The sequence below is a fragment of the Eumetopias jubatus genome, unplaced genomic scaffold, assembly GCF_037043125.1.
Source record: "Eumetopias jubatus isolate StellerSeaLion01/CBP00866 unplaced genomic scaffold, mEumJub1_p1.0 scaffold_13, whole genome shotgun sequence".
NCBI classification, from domain to species: Eukaryota; Metazoa; Chordata; class Mammalia; order Carnivora; family Otariidae; genus Eumetopias; species Eumetopias jubatus.
Genome location: NW_028274819.1, coordinates 7,035,095 through 7,050,717, shown reverse-complemented (window position 1 = coordinate 7,050,717; position 15,623 = coordinate 7,035,095). Strand labels below are relative to the sequence as shown.

Genomic DNA, 15,623 nt, shown 5'->3' with positions numbered 1-15,623 from the left:
GGGAGGGTCCTGGCTTTGGGTTTAGTGGTGGGGAGGAAGGTGCCAGTTTAGGGCGTCAGGGGACAGATGGGGGAGATGACAGAGTTAGAGGCGACTCAAGGGGTTTGGGGTACAAGGGCAAGGAAGGTTAAAGAGGGAGCTAGATCTTGGGGAAGGTGTGGTGGGGAGAGTTGCGTTGACAGTTCCCGCAGTGACCCAGGGGAGGACAGCCCTTCAGGCCGGACTTTAGCTGCCTGCTGGAGAAGGGGAACTTGACCTCTAGGAGGGCGCTGCCCTGTGTGGCCCCGGCGAGCCCCAGTGTCCTGGTTTGTGTGGGAGGAGGAAGGCAGAAGCGAGAGGAGGCAGGATCTCGCCACCTTTGCTGGAGAGGAAGCGGAACTGGGCAGTTGATGCCAGGAGAATGATCAGGAAGGAAGGCAGTGGGGTGTAGGGCCGCAGGTGGGCAGACCTTGAACTTGTCAATACCAGCAGCCCCCTTTTCTTTCAGAGGGTTGCGACCCCGCGTGGGGATGAGGCCTGGTCTTGTGGAAACTGAACTTAACCTTGGCGGGGCGGACAGCTCTGGCCCAGGGTGGTATGTAATTTTGGTTCGGCCTGGGACAGGGTCCAGGTCGTGCCCAGCCTGGTGGAACCCTGGTCTGGGTGTGAGGCCAGACCCCTTGTTGGAGGTGAGGGTGGTCTCAGGAGTGATTTGAGGCGGCAAGGTGCCATCTAAAACAGTTAATTGTTGTGGCGCCTGATGTCTGACAGGCTGGGGCTGCTGAGGCAGGATGTTTGTGTGTCTGCGGACAAAATTGACCCACACTTTATTTTCCAGGTGGCAGTGCTCCCCTTTGGACTTTTCCTCTAGGTTCGGTGCTAACTTCTGTGAGCTCACTCTGCTCTTCCTCCTCCTCCTCCTAATTTTCTTGAGGTTATCCATTCGCTTAAAACATTGCTTCTGGTAACCTGGTAAGCCTGGGAAAGTTGCCGAAGGCCCTGAGAAATTCGGTTGTGTTGGTAATCGTGAAGGAGGAAAGGCCCTCCCTGCTGAGACTCGGGGTGGGATGGGGTGGTGTTGCTTGCCTGTGGAGAGGGTGGGGATCGGATGTGTGTACCTTGGGTGGGCCTGCAGCAATGTACCAGCTCAAAGTTACAAAACGCCTCATGGACCATGGTTTGTTACTATAGTGTTCATCGTGGTGATCAGATGGCATCCAGGAGAAATGGAGCCCCTGGCCAGTGTGAGTCATAGCAGTGCAGGAGGGGAGACCCTGAAGGAGAGAGCCCGCCCAAATTGATGTCTGCGGATGGAATTTCCAGAGGCTTAGGAGGTGGAAGTTCTCCGATGTCCTGTTTCCAGGCCTTGCTCAGGAAGCCCTGTATTCAGGAGGCTGTGTAAGGTTTTCAGATGAGCTTATGAGGGGGCAGTCATTAAAAGTCCAAAGCAGATGCATCGTGCCATCCGCAGATGTGTTGCTTTGATCCAGGAGCGCCAACCTCCAGGCATGTGGATGCCAGCAGGCACCCCTCCTTTTCGGGGGTGGAGGTTTTCAGATGCTGCATCTTCTAAATTGAGCCTCCAGTCATAACTGGTTCTGGGCTACGAACTTTGCTTCAAGAAGATTCTTAAGCTGTAGGACGTTCTAACATGCCACGAGCAGAGGGATGCCTTGTAGATGAATCTTGCAGATGGAGCCCCAGTGACACTCACCTGCCCGCCCGCCTGCCTGCCAGCCTGCCTGCCTGTGCATTGGTTGGAGGAATTAGTGTGATGGTTTAACCTGTATTTTGGGAAAGTGTTCACATTTGAAATGCCTTAGGCAATACTTAAATGAAGCATACTGGCAAATTGGGGGGGGTCGTTGTGTTATGCTACAGTCTTGGGGGTACGGGTTGGTTGTGGCCAAATTCTTAGAAATGGCGGATCTAGTTTGGGCATTGCAATTGCATTGCGGGTAACTAAGTGAAGGGAGAATAGCTGGGGTACTGTTATCTTTGATGCTATTCTTTTAAAAAAGTGAATTTTGTTTGAGGGAGTTTTCAAAGTAATCTTTAAATGGGAGGACCCTGAGGTGTGAGAGGTGGGGGTGGGGCACACCTTGACTTGGTACTGGGAGGGGTGGGGGTAAGGAAAGGGAGAGGGTTGGGTTGGTTAGGTATATGCTGCAGAGGGTGGGGGTGGTAGCGAATGTGGGTTGAAAGGAATTTTGGCAAAAAAGGTCAAGTAGAGCTCTGGGGAATGTAACAGACACCTGGACAAAGAAAATAGTAGTTAATGCTAGTAATTGTCTCTTGCACAAAAATTGCTTAGAAACTTCCAAAAAGTCTTTTAGAAATCTGCTAAATGCAGGGAAGGCAAAATTGTTTTGCTTTGCTGCTACGTGGGGAAGACTGAAAAGCTGTAGTTGAACAGGAATGCTCATCTCTTGAAAGTGGGGGAGGGGTACAGAAATTCACATCAGCTGAGTAATAACCTTCACTGCTTCACTAGCTTCTTCAGTGGTTTATGTGAAGGTGTACAGTCAGTGTTGGAGCTAGAAGTTTTAGGAAACCTGTAAATGCCCCAGTTGTGAGCTTTTAAAGTATTTAAATTTTTTTTAAAAAGTTTAAAATTTTCGTGTGCACTGGAGATTTAGATGTACTCTTAACAGGTTTATAACGTTTCTGTTCACTGAGATTTTGTGATTGAAAATTTTGAGCAAAGTGAAAATGCAATGGCTTTTAAAGGAACTTTGTTTTATAAAATCTCTTTGGGGTCTGTATTAACAGCAAAGTAAAAATTGTTGGTATTACCTTAGTTCTTGTAACAGAATAACCTTTTCATGGTCCCTGTAACTGTAATACTTGGTAGCAAACCATGTATCCTTGCAAAGGTTAGAGTTAACCGATTGTATCTTTTATTTGAATGTTTGTGCTTTTTAAGTTGATCAGTACTTGCCGGGCAACTCAGTCAAAATCAGTTTGGGGAATAAACAAAATGGGCGGTTGCGGGGGTTGGGGTGGGGAACCTATACTTGATGTGGTCTGTTTTTAAAAATTCAGAGAAAGATCTGAAATACCATTTATGGTGATTCTTGTTTTTGAGATGTATCTATTGAATTGGTGAGGTAATAACCAGTGGCTTTTGATCCTGTTCCTCTTCCCTTTAAATTTCCCTTTAAATTTAAACTCCCCAATATAAGCCTCTGGGATTTCTGTCTTCTGGTTTCTTTTTTAATGTTTAAAAATCTGTTGGTATAGTCCAGCTTTTAATCAGTGACTTGAGTACGATGAAACTGCTGTCCTGGGAATTTAAAGAGTATTGGTCATGCCTGTATGGGGAAATATGTGTGGGTGTATTGGTTCAAGTACTTTTGTGTTGCTGTGTCGGAAGAACTAGCTCTGCTGCATCATGTACGTGATTACTAATCATTTTCTTTCCCTCTTTACAGCACAAATAAAGGTTTGAGTTCTAAACTCAATTGTTGTATTGGTATGTTACGTTTCTTGATCTTTATCTTTTCTGTAAACCAAGTTATCTTCAATGAAGTTGGATGTGTTTTTCTTACTGTAGATTTAGGCTGTGATTTGCTCTTTAGGAGCTTTAAATAATTGAGGTCATTTAGTGGAGCGTCCTAACCTCAAACAGAACTGGGATGTCTTGAATGGTACGGAGCCTGGTGGATGGCAATGGGGGCTCTGCTCACTGTTGGGAGTGTCTAGTGGTTGTGCAAAATGTGATAATGTGATGCTGAACCTTACAGCTGGTGAGGGTCAGTGTCAAGGTGCTGGGGGCATACCGGAACTTTTAACTGGTTAGATTTACAAATGGTGTCAGAAAGGGGGCCTATCATTGCTTAGGGGAAACCGTCTAAATACAACACGTGTAATACATGTTTTCCATGTTTGTGGTTTGGGGGAGGCTGGAATGGAGCTAGGTGTGGGTCTAAGCACATAATTTTCTACTAAAATGTTTCGTTTGGCTCTTTATTGGGTGACACGAGTTTGGGCTCGTGTGTACCTGCTGTATGAAGCAGGCCAAGGTTATGCAGAGGGCGTGAGAAGAAGCTCTTTGAAGCACAGTTTGCTTCTTGACTCTGAATTGTGTTTCCTGGCTGGGGAGGTGGTGGTAGCTCCAACCAGGGAGCAAAGTCCTGCTGTTGGTGGTGCCTTTACCCGTGGGCCCTAAGGTTTGGCCTCATGGGAGACAGGCCGGGCTCTGTGAAGAAGGCTTTCGTTTTGGAGGAAGCTGAAAGGGAAGCTCTCCTTTGAAGGGGAGCTAAGACCTGAGTTAGGGGGACAGGTGAGCGCTGTGACCTAAACGGGGGTGGGAGAGCGTGGCCTGAAGAATTCCTCCGGGAGAGCAGCTGTGGGACTCGCTGTCCCCCTCAGTCCTTGCATCCAGGTGGCCTGCTTGTGGGTCCTCAAGAACCCTGATGCGCCTGCTTCCAAGAACCTGGAGTTAGGTGCTGGGGAGGAGGAAGTGGCCTATTGGGGAGGTCATGGAGCTGCTGTTGAGTGGGGGCCGCTGCATGTGGGTTTGGGGATCCTTTCCCTGCTTGCCTCTCTGGTTCTTGATCCCCCTGGAACAACCTAGGCCTCCTTTCCTACTTAACCCTTCTCTCTGCTTTGTACCCCAGCCCTCCCCCATCCGCCCTGCCCTTTATGCCAAACTGGTTCCTCCTCATTTTTTACATGGTGATTATGAAACTCTTGCTTCCAGCCTTGAGGATAACTGCTATAAATGCCTTTCTAAATGTCACAGTTTCCTAGCAACTGTGATGGGCTGATAAAGAATTTCCATAAGGGTGTAAATGTTTGCCATTGGCTGAGAGCAGGCAGCTGAAGGCTGAGCCCCTACCTCCTAGCCTCTGCCCAATCCGGGGGCTCCAGAGATGGTCAGTGAAAGAGATTTCTAACCTGTCTTTATGTGCACTTACTCTCAGGTCAAGTGGGATGGGTTGCAGGTGTGGATGGCTGTGTTGGTGATTTTTGCTAATCAGTTTGCATTCTAGTGCATAAAATTCAGCCTTCACTCTTGAACTCCCACAGGCAGTGGATGATACAGTGAAATTGATTAGGTAGCAAATGGTGATCTAGTGCAAAGTAAAAGTGATGGGGCATAAGGATAGCAAAAAGCACGTTTGGAAGTCCTCTGAAAAAGGACAATAGCCCAAGAGTGAGTATGGGTGGAGGCTCCTCTGCGGGCCCAGGTTGGACACTGCAGGAGTGGCCGGCGTCACAAAAGGGATTGGACCCTAACGGCCCCCTATTCCGCCCTGTCAGCGGTCTTTCGTTTGTGTCAGTGACCATGGACATCAAGGGACTTGTAGGACCTTTTATGCCGAACCTTACCTCTCTGTGTCACTAAGTCTCTGGCGGAAATGTTAACCTCCGGTCTCGTGCAATGCTTTTTTATTGTGCGGTGCTGATATTGAATGAAGTGCAAAAACAGGCTTACGGATTCTTGTATGTTTTAAACGTTCATATGTAATACACAAAACTTGATGCAGTCTGGAAGTGGCAAGAGGAAGGTAGCAAAACAACCCAAAATAAAAAGGTGTGATGGTGTATGTCCCCGGGAGTGTGGCCTTTAGCTTGCTCTGGTGGGTGTCCCTTCCACTACCTTCTGGCCGCTGGGTAGGACAGTGCCTGCTGTGCTGGGGGCCCCCACCCTCCAGGCCCCCCAGCTCTGTACCTCCTTCCCTCTCTTTTAAATAACTCTTAACTGAGTTCTCGTGTATAAAAAGGGTTTATCGTGGGGTTTACAAATAAAGTTGGAAAAAAACAAAATCCTCAGTAATCATCTGTTACTGGCATATTTGCTTCTAGAGGTTTCTTTCTTCCTATGCATAGGATATGAATTTTTTTTTTAACAAAAATGGAATTATACTGTAAATTGTTTTTGCAACTCCTTTCACATCTTTTCCTGTCATTTGAAGCATCTTTTGTGGTGGTGAGGTACTCCGCTGTGTGGCTCTATCAGTTTAAACAATCTCATTTAGGTGACCTAAATTATTTTCTAGTTGTTTTTTTTTCTCTTAGGTAGTAAAACTGTAATAACCTTCCCTGTAGCTCACACTTTCTCTGAAGTCATCTGATATGACTTCTTTGGAATATATGAATATATGCAATGCCTATGTCAAACTTAGGACTTAAGGTTCATTCATGGTGCTGAATAGCCCTCCTGGGAGGGATTTTTTAAATTTGTTTTCTCACACTGATGTAAACCTGGCTTTTTTCCCTTTTCCATAGAACGGGTATTGCCGTGTTAAAAACCTTAGATCCTTGGGGGCATCCAGGCTACTTTACTAGGGTGTTGCTTTGCTGCTGCTGAGACTGAACATTTGTGTGGATTAGCCATCTGCGGTGGTGTGTGTGTATCTGTGTGTGTCTGTGTGTGCGTGCACAAGTACACACAAGCTTCAGCTTCCTAGTTGTTCATTTTCCTATTGGTTATTTTGTAAAAGCACTTACACGTTAAGGCTATTAATAACCTATGTTTGATGCAAATATTTTTCCTGGTTTATAGATTGCCTTTCATTTTGCTTATTGTGTTTGACATACAAAAGTGACACCGGTTTTCTGAGGTCATCACTCTTTACGGTTTCTATACTTGGTGTTGTGCTTAGATCTCTCCCACCCCAGAAGTATATAAATATTCTATATTGTGACACTTCTGGTTCATGTTTTTACATTTACACGTGTGCTGCAGCTGGAGTTCATTGTGCCGCCTGGGGGCGGGGGGCAGGGGCTGATGTGCTCTCAGAGCCCCCGGAGCTTGCTCCCCTCCCAGTGCCGGCCTCCCTGGGGCTCCATGATGGAGTGAGTGGCAGAGTCCTGGGGGCCATGAGGGTTGTTGTCACAGTGGAGAGGACTGTGGGAACAGGCAGGTATGGTCTCCTAGTGGGGTGCTGGTTGTGGCTCCCCTCCCGGCTCCCCATTCCGCCATCCTAATTGTTTGGGACCTATGGCAACCCTCCCCGGGGCGGTGGGGGGAGGTCAAAAGCGGGTACACAAAGATGGATCTGGGTTCTACTGACTTGGCCACTCGGCAGCCTTATGAACCAGAACAAGTTACTTACCCCCACCGACCAAGCCTGCTTCCGACATCTGCACCACGGCGGTAAAGGCATAGGCATGTTGGGCACACATCGCTGGCAGTGCAGCCTTCCTCTCCATTGCCCAGTCTCAGGGCCGACCCCTTGGTCCCGGTTCCCTCTCCCTCTCCCTGCCCTCTAGGCACCTGCCCGCCTTGCTCTGAGCCTTTTATGGAACGACAGTCAGTGTGCATATTCTGGTCTGTTCTGGTTTTGCATTTAATTTTGTTTCCATCCACATCTCCCTGTATCAGCGGAGTCCACAAATATCTTGGAAGTGGCTTTTTCTCGGGGTTGTTGGTTCTCCCACAAGAATGCCACAGATGGGCTTCTAGAGGTCTGTGAATGCTCAAACTGTGAATGAATGAATGAATGAATGAATGAATGAATAAGTAAATAAATAAAATAATATAGCTTGCTGAAGAAGTCCATGATCTCAAAAAAGATCAAATGAACAACTGCATTATTTTATCCCACGGTGCTTATGCTGTAGGATGTGTAGTCAAGTCTCAAGTTGTAAGCAATGTTTTGGCTATTTTAGATGGCGCCTGCTGTGAGCATCTCTATGAATTTGGTGTCCCATTTGTTCCCCAGAATGGCGTGGCCTGGTCCGTGAGTGTGCGTGGTTTTACAGCTCTTGTCAGACTCAGATACTCTCCGGAAAGCTTACATTTCCTCTTGTGAGTATATCCCTTTCCCCACATAGTTGCTAACATCAGGTTTTTTAAATGGTGGTAAAATACACGTAACATAAAATTTATCTTCTTAATCATTTTTAAGTGTACGGTTGAGTAGAGTTCAATTTATTGTTGTGCAACCAATCTCTAGAACTTTTTCATCTTGCAAAATTGAAATTATATACCCAGTAAACTCCCCATTCCCTCATCCCTTTAGCCCCTGGCACCCGTCATTCTGTTTTTCTCTCTGTGAGTTTGACTACTCTAGGTACCTCATGTTAAGTAGAATCATAAAGTGGCTTATTTTACTTGGCATAATGTCCTGAAGGCTCATCTGTGTTACAGCATGTGTCAAACTTTTCCTCCTTCTTAAAAGAGTTGAAACAAGGGCGACTGGCTGGCTCAGTCAGTACGGCGTGCAACTCTTGATCTCGGGGTCATGAGTTTGAGCCCCAGGTTAGGCATAGAGATGACTTTAAATAAATAAGCGAGCGGAAACATATCCCATGGTATGTAACATCTTATTTATCATCTGTCAGTTAACACTTGGGTTCCTTCCACCTTTTTGGTTATTGTGAATAATGCTGCTATGAACATGGGTGTACAAATACCTTTTGAAACCCTGCTTTCGTTTCTTTGGGCAATACACCCAGAAGTGGGATTGCTGGATCATACGGTATTTCTATTTTTTATTTTTGAGGAGCCGCACAGTTTTCCGTAGCAGCTGCACCACTGTACATCCCCAGCAGTTTGCAAGAATTCCGATTTTCCACATTGTCACCAACACTTGTTCTCTATTGTTGTTTGAAATAGCGGCCATCCTACTGGGTATGAAGTGTGTCTGCTTGTGGTTTTGATCTACATTTCCATAATAATTAGTGATGTGGAGCATCTTTCTATAGGATTGTTGGCCATTTGTATGTCTTGTTTGGAGAAATATCTTTTCAAGTCCTTTGCCCATTTTTAAAACTGGGTTATTTTTTTATTGTTATTGATTTGTAGTTCTTCAAATATATTTTAGATAATAACCCTTTATCAGATCTGTGATTTACAAATATTTTCTCTCATTATGTATGTTGCCTTCTCAGTCTGTTGATGGTGTCCTTTGATGCCCAGAAGTTTTTAATTCTCGTGTAGTCCAGTTTATCCTTTTTTTACTTTTGTTACCTGTGCTTTTAGTGTCATTTCCAAGAAATCATTGCCAAGTCCAATGTTATGAACTATTTATTGCTACTTTTAAAAGTACTTCGGTAGTCTTAATCCCTATTTTTGAACTTAATGGTTAGTCTGTTTTACCATTTGATTTACCATCTGCCTTTTCCTCTTTGACCACTTACCATATGAAATTCCATATTGATTTTCATAATGATCGTGAATTCTTTGTTCACTTCAGAAGGTAAGCTTTTGCCAGTTAACGATTGTCAAACTTATTCTGTTTTGTCCCTTTTGTTGTTGGTGCAAAAAGTATCTATCACACAAGGACTTTTAAAACATTCATCTACCAAGTCTAGTGATAACTAATAAGTCTGTTGGTTTTGCTTCTGATTACTTTTTCTTTAGTATCTAAACATGTATGTACTCTCATGGTTTAATAAGTACTCGTCACCATTTAAGGAGTTATGAATCCAACTTAGGAGTGGATCTAAATTAATTCTACTTATAAAGTTGAAATGTCAAACTTTTATTGAGCAAACACTATCTTTGTTTTGTTCCAGGTCAATATTAGTGTCTTAAGATCATCTGCCTAAATCTGTTTCTGGAGTTTTTATCCTCTAGTTTTTGTTGTTTCTAATCAAATACAGCAAATTTTAATGACTGTCACTATTTATTATGTTTAGTAAATGGAAACTCTGCTACTCTTTTTTTTTTTTTTTTTTTTTGACTCTGCTACTCTTAAGGCAAGAATATTCTCTCCCTGTTGGAACTCAAGTACACAAAACTGGGTTAATCTTTGGTTCATGGTATAACATGGCTCTTTTATTTGCTACATTGATGTTTTTAATAATGTGGTAAGCATTTCGGAATCTTCTGTTCAGTATGAAAACTAGGACTTTAGACAGTAGCTTCCTCTACCTATGAGGTCGTGCCCACCCCTGCCATTTCCTGCCATCTCCCTGCCTCCCTCTAGGCCAGCATATCATCATCCTGAATACTGGCTTTACCTTTACTTGCTTTCTTTTTGTATAACTCTAAAAAAAAATCTACCTAAGTATGTTTCTTAAGTAAGCTCCAGGCATTCACAGCCCCTTGGGGACAGCACGGCACAGTAGCTCTCCCTCCCTGTGCTGTCTGGGTCTGGGACTGCCCATTTAGCACAAAACAAGAATGGACTAACAGACTTACAGTCTGCTTCTGGTGCTCTTTCCCCTAAGCAGGTCCTGAACTATTCTAGGACAGCAGTTGTGACCTGTGCAGAAAGCAGCATTTAACTATATCTTATTTGTTGGTTTGTGTGGTCTGTTGAAATCTCACCTGGTATCCATCTGTAGGCATTTCTGATCCTAAGTGGAAAAGGATTGCACTCCAGCGGGGCACAATCCGCTCTCTCTCCTGCCCTTTTCTCAGCACTGCCTCTCAGAGGCCACCAAATGCCAGGAGCACAGGTGGGAACCTGGCTCTCTTACTCGCCTAATAGGGTCACAGAGAGCTTAACATTGGGGATCCCAAAGCCCAGGATCTGCCCCGGCAGCCTCATTCTTGCCCCCTTAGCCTCTGGGGTAATCGGTACACTGTCCCGCTGCCTCCTCTGTTATGTAACAGTTGTGTGAGCAGCTGTCTGTGTGTCAAAGCAAGGCCCTGCCCCTGCCGCATGCTGACCCCAACGGCGAGGCTCTGCTGGTTTTCTTCCAATTTATTTCAAGGCATAAAAAATGTTCAGAGTATTACCTGCATGTGTTAAAAATTCAAACCCTGTAAAGGGGATAGAGTGACCTCTTTCTCTAACCCCCAGCCTCCCTTCCCACAGGGGCAACTATTGTGGCCAGTTGCTGGTTCTTTCTGGAGAATCCTGTGTACGTATTTCCCTACGGAGGTCCTGCTATACACACCCTGTCTTGTACTTTGGATTGTTCAGTTAACAACAGTACATCAAGGAGCTCACTGCATATCTCTTTTTTGGTCTACCTTGGGCTTTTTCCACATCTGTGTGATAGTCCATGTTTGAATTAACCCATTTCCATTTTGGGGAACAGTTAGATTGTTTCTAGCAAGTTTTACTGTGTATAAGGCTATATTGAATATGGGTCTACATGGTTCTTTGTGTACATGGGCAACTGTGCCTCTGGGGAAAGCTTCCTATACAGGAGGATTCTGGGTTCCAAACATGATGGGCATTGCCCACCTATGTACACGGTGTCTAACACGGTCCTTAAGTTGTTCTGGTTGATGTTTCCCTACACCTTTACGAACACTGTGTTCTTAAATTTGGTTATTTGTCAATGTGAGAAGTGAAAATAGTATTTCACTGTAGTTTTGACTTCTATTTCTATCGGGCTGTGTGCTTATGGATTTTCAAGAGCTTTATATATTGAAGGAATGAACCCTTTGTCATTTGTGCTGCAAATACTTTACTGATTGTCATTGATCTTGATTTTACGTTTCATGCAAAAAATTTCCTGTTCAGGGTTTTAAATATACTTAGTTATTTATCAGTGTTTCCTTTTATGGCTTCTGGGTTTTAGGACTCAGGTTACCAAGTACCCTCCTTAAAGATGGGCACACCTCCGCCTTCCCCAACCCGCCAACAGCTGCGGTTCCCTGCAGCCCTGCCCTGGCCATTTTGGGGTTTATCTTTGCTGATTGGAAGGCAGATCCAGCATCTCCGTGTGTCAGTTTGCACTGTTTGATTCTGTGAAGTTGAATTTTGTTGGCTGAAGTGTGTGCCTGCTTTGTGTTTCACTTACATTTTCACTTCCTGAGAACTCTTTACTTGAGGACATTGACCCTTGTATATTACAAAACATTTTTCAAGTTTATAGTGTGCCTTTCTTTTCTCTTTTTTCTTTCTTGAGTATAGTTGACACACGACATGACATCGGTTTCAGGTTGTAGTTTGTCTTTTAAATGTACATGTTGGATCTTGCTGATGGTTTTAAGTTTTGTCATCAAATCTATTATTATTATCATGGTTTCATACTTTGATGTTAATGCTGTATTTCCCACTGGTTTCTTTGTGCTTTCATTTTTGACATTTGACATAACTCTAATCCACCTAGAAGTTGTTTGGGTGTTTGTACAGTATGAGGTAAGAATCTAAATATTTCAAGATGGGCTAACCGATGTTCCTAGTACCACTTCCTGAATAATGCTTTCTCTACTGATGTGAAATGGCATTTGTTAGTTATGGACTAAATATTTTAATATAATTGAGTCTATTTCTGAACTTTCTGGTCTTCCACCAGTTTGTCTTTCTTCTGCCAGCCCAATGTTTTCGTATGTTAGCTTTATCCTACCTGATTGTAATATGTGCTGATACCATCCCCTGGCATTCTTTTTGAAGGTATTCTGATTTTTACTGGAATTGCATTACATTTATCAATATATTATGATATCAAGATATCCCATTTAGGAACTGGCCTCCCTGTTCATTCAGGATAGGATGATTCTCATGTCCCTCAGGAATTTGAGACTTGTACAAGTTATGTACATTTATGAAGTTTGCTTCTAGAAATGTTATATTCTGTGTTGTGGTTAGATACATTTTTCTATTAAAATTTCTGATTAAGGTAGCATATGGTAAGACTTGTATATATATGTTATTTTGAAAATAAATATGCTGATTATTAGGGCCAATTGGGAGGCAATAAGACATCTTGGCTGAAAGGGCAGACTTTTGAGTCAGATGACCGTGCGCTCTCCTGCTGGACCTGCCTCTTACTTATTTTCTGTGTGACCATCTCCCTGCCTCAGTTTCTCCATTTGTAAGAAGGGATAATCCTAGTATCCACTAAGAAGCGGGATGAGGGTTAATGAAATGATGGAGGCATTGTGCTGGGGGCTCTGCTGACACAGAGTGAGCACTGTTCTGTTGGGATATTAAAGTAAGAGTCATCTAATGGTTCTGTCCTCCATGTGATTTGTTCCATTTTTCGTGCTTCTTTCCTCCTGTCTTACTGGCATTGGCTGTCATCGCTAATGAGCCATGAGCATTGTGGTCTTGTTCCCACCCAACCCTCTGGTGGGATCTGTCAGCAGGTGGAGAAGGGTCAGGCTGGCCCTGGGAGGTGCCGGTGAGCCCCCAGCAGCACATGTCAGGCTGCCCATTTATCATCTTTCTGGTGGTCCTCAGTTGGGGTGATCTGGGGAGAAACATCTTAAATTTTATTTTTTTTTTTTAAAGATTTTATTTATTTATTTGAGAGAGAGAATGAGATAGAGAGAGCCTGAGAGGGGGGAGGGTCAGAGGGAGAAGCAGACTCCCTGCCGAGCAGGGAGCCCGATGCGGGACTGGATCCCAAAACTCCAGGATCATGACCTGAGCCAAAGGCAGTCGCCCAACCAACTGAGCCACCCAGGCACCCTAGATTAAATTTTAATATTTGCGTATTTTAACAGGTATTTGAAAATTGCTGGTTTTCTATTTATGATACTAATGTTTCCTTTTAAAAGGAATTTATTTTTCCTCTTTTTAATTGAAATATCCTACACATACCATAAAATTCATGCTTTTGAAGTGTATAATTCAGTGGTTTTTAGTATATTCAGTGTGTTGGCAATCGTCACTATTATCCATTTCCAGAACGTGTTCATCTTCCCAGACAGAAGCATGGTATCCATAAAACAGTAAGTAACTTCTATCCTGCCCTCCCACTGGTGCCTGGTAACCTTTATTCTACCATCTGTCTCTATGAATTTGCCTATTCTAGGTTCCTCATGTAAGTGGACTCATATGACATTTGTCCTTTTGTGTCCATCTTATTTCGGTTAGCATGATGTTTCCAGCGTGCATTCATGTAACAGGACGTCATTCCTTTGTGAGGCTGCATAATATCCCATCGTCTGGCTAGACCACATTTTGTTTATCCAGTCATCACTTGGACACTTGGGATGTGTCCGATTGGCTATTATGAATAATGCAGCTGTGACCTTTTTATGTGAACATGTTTTAAATTGTCTTTGATATGGACCTAGGAGTGGGACCACTTGCTGGGTCTGATGGTAACTCTCTGTTTAACTTTTTGAGGAACTGCCGAACTGTTCTCCAGTGTAGCAGCACCATTTTTCATTCCCGCCAGTAACCTAGGAGGGTTCCAATTTCTCCACATCTTCAACACTTGTTCTTATCTGGCTTTTTGTGTTTTTTATAGAAGCTCTTCGCCCAATGTGGGGCTTGAACTCATGACCCAGAGGCACGTGCTCTTCCAGCTGAGCTAGCCAGGCGCCTGTCGGGCATTTTGATTATAGCCATCCTAATGGGGGTGAAGTAGTCTCTCGTGTCGTTTTGGTTTGCATTTGTTGCGAAGCACCTTTTCCTGTGCTTGTCGGCCAAGTGTAGATCTTCTTTGGAGGAGTGTCTATACTGAGCCTCTGTTCCCTTTTTAACGGGGTGTTTCTCGTCTCATTGAATTTCTTTGTTTCTTTGTATATTCTGGATACTAGACCCCAATCAGATAGATGATTTGCAGATACGTGTTCCCCTCCTGGGGGTTGTGTTTCTACTTTCTTGGTAGTGTTCTTTGACATAAATTTATATGTTAAAAGTAACTTGATTTCAGGAAAGAGAAAAAAGGACTGGCCGTACTCAGATGTGGCAGAAAATGTCCAGGTGTTGTATGAATGATTAAGGTGGTGGGGACAGAGAACAGAGTGTGACCCGGTCCTGCCCTTGGTGCGTCCCTTCACGTGCGGTGTCACCAAGCATCTCCTGGTGCGTGAGCTGGGATCATGTCAGTAGATTGCTTAGAAGTTGCTGTTTTGTCATTTAAGTCCATAATAGATACTGGATTTATTCAGCTATCTTTCCTGTATCTTTTTAAATGAGCATCCAGTTTTTCTCCTTTCATTTTCTCATGATTAATTGCATCATGGATTATTAAGCGCTCCTGTGATTTCTGAGACACACCATTCCCAGGCCTGGAGCTTTAGTCTGTCAGCATGGAAATGAACTGGAAGGTCCACTTCACCTTCAGGGTGCGGTCAGGCTGGTGTTGGTATCAGAATGTCCGGAAAGGCAAAGACACCATCAAGAGCCCAGCTTTGAGCTGGACAGCTGGGTTTCTGTTCCCTGCCTTGCCACTTATTAGCACATGACTTTGGCCAAATTTCTTAAATCCTGGAAGCCAGTTTCTTCAATAAGATGGGGACAAAAATCGAGTTGGAACATAATTCGTCGTTGGTGTGAAGCTGAAATGAGGTCGAGCGGCCGAGGGGCTGGGAGTGAGGGGCGCTGCCGTCTCCTGTCCTTGTCGGGATAGAAATACCGCGGGCAAGTGCCCACCTCATGCAGAGCAGAGTTCTGTCACACTGCCTGGGGCTGCCACTTCTTTTTGGAGGTTCGATGGTCTTCGAGAACTTTCCATTTCTTCTACAGGCTAGTCCGTATTTCTAGTTCATTGTAAGTCAGTTTTTCAAACTTAAATTTTCTAAGAAAATTGCCATTTTCATATGTATTAGTGTAGAGCATTTTTTTGCATTTTAATATCTTTATTAATAGTTTTCACTTTTTTTCCTGGTTTTTCTTGATCTGAAACAGGCTCTCAAGAAATCTATTTAATTGGGGCGCCTGGGTGGCTCAGTCGGTTAAGCGTCTGCCTTCGGCTCAGGTCATGATCCCAGGGTCCTGGGATTGAGCACCGCATCGGGCTCCCTGCTCAGCGGGAAGCCTGCTTCTCCCTCTCCCTCCACCTGCTGCTTCCCCTGCTTGTGCTCTCTCTCTCTCTCTCTGTCT

General features: G+C 44.3%; 1 long non-coding RNA gene across 1 annotated transcript; it reads left to right on the top strand.

Annotated features, from left to right (window-relative positions):
- On the top strand, positions 1–3,443 carry LOC114220544 (uncharacterized). Its single transcript, XR_003611575.2, has 2 exons — positions 1–574; positions 818–3,443. It is a non-coding gene; the product is annotated as an uncharacterized LOC114220544 (long non-coding RNA).
- The last annotated feature ends 12,180 nt before the right edge of the window (positions 3,444–15,623 follow it).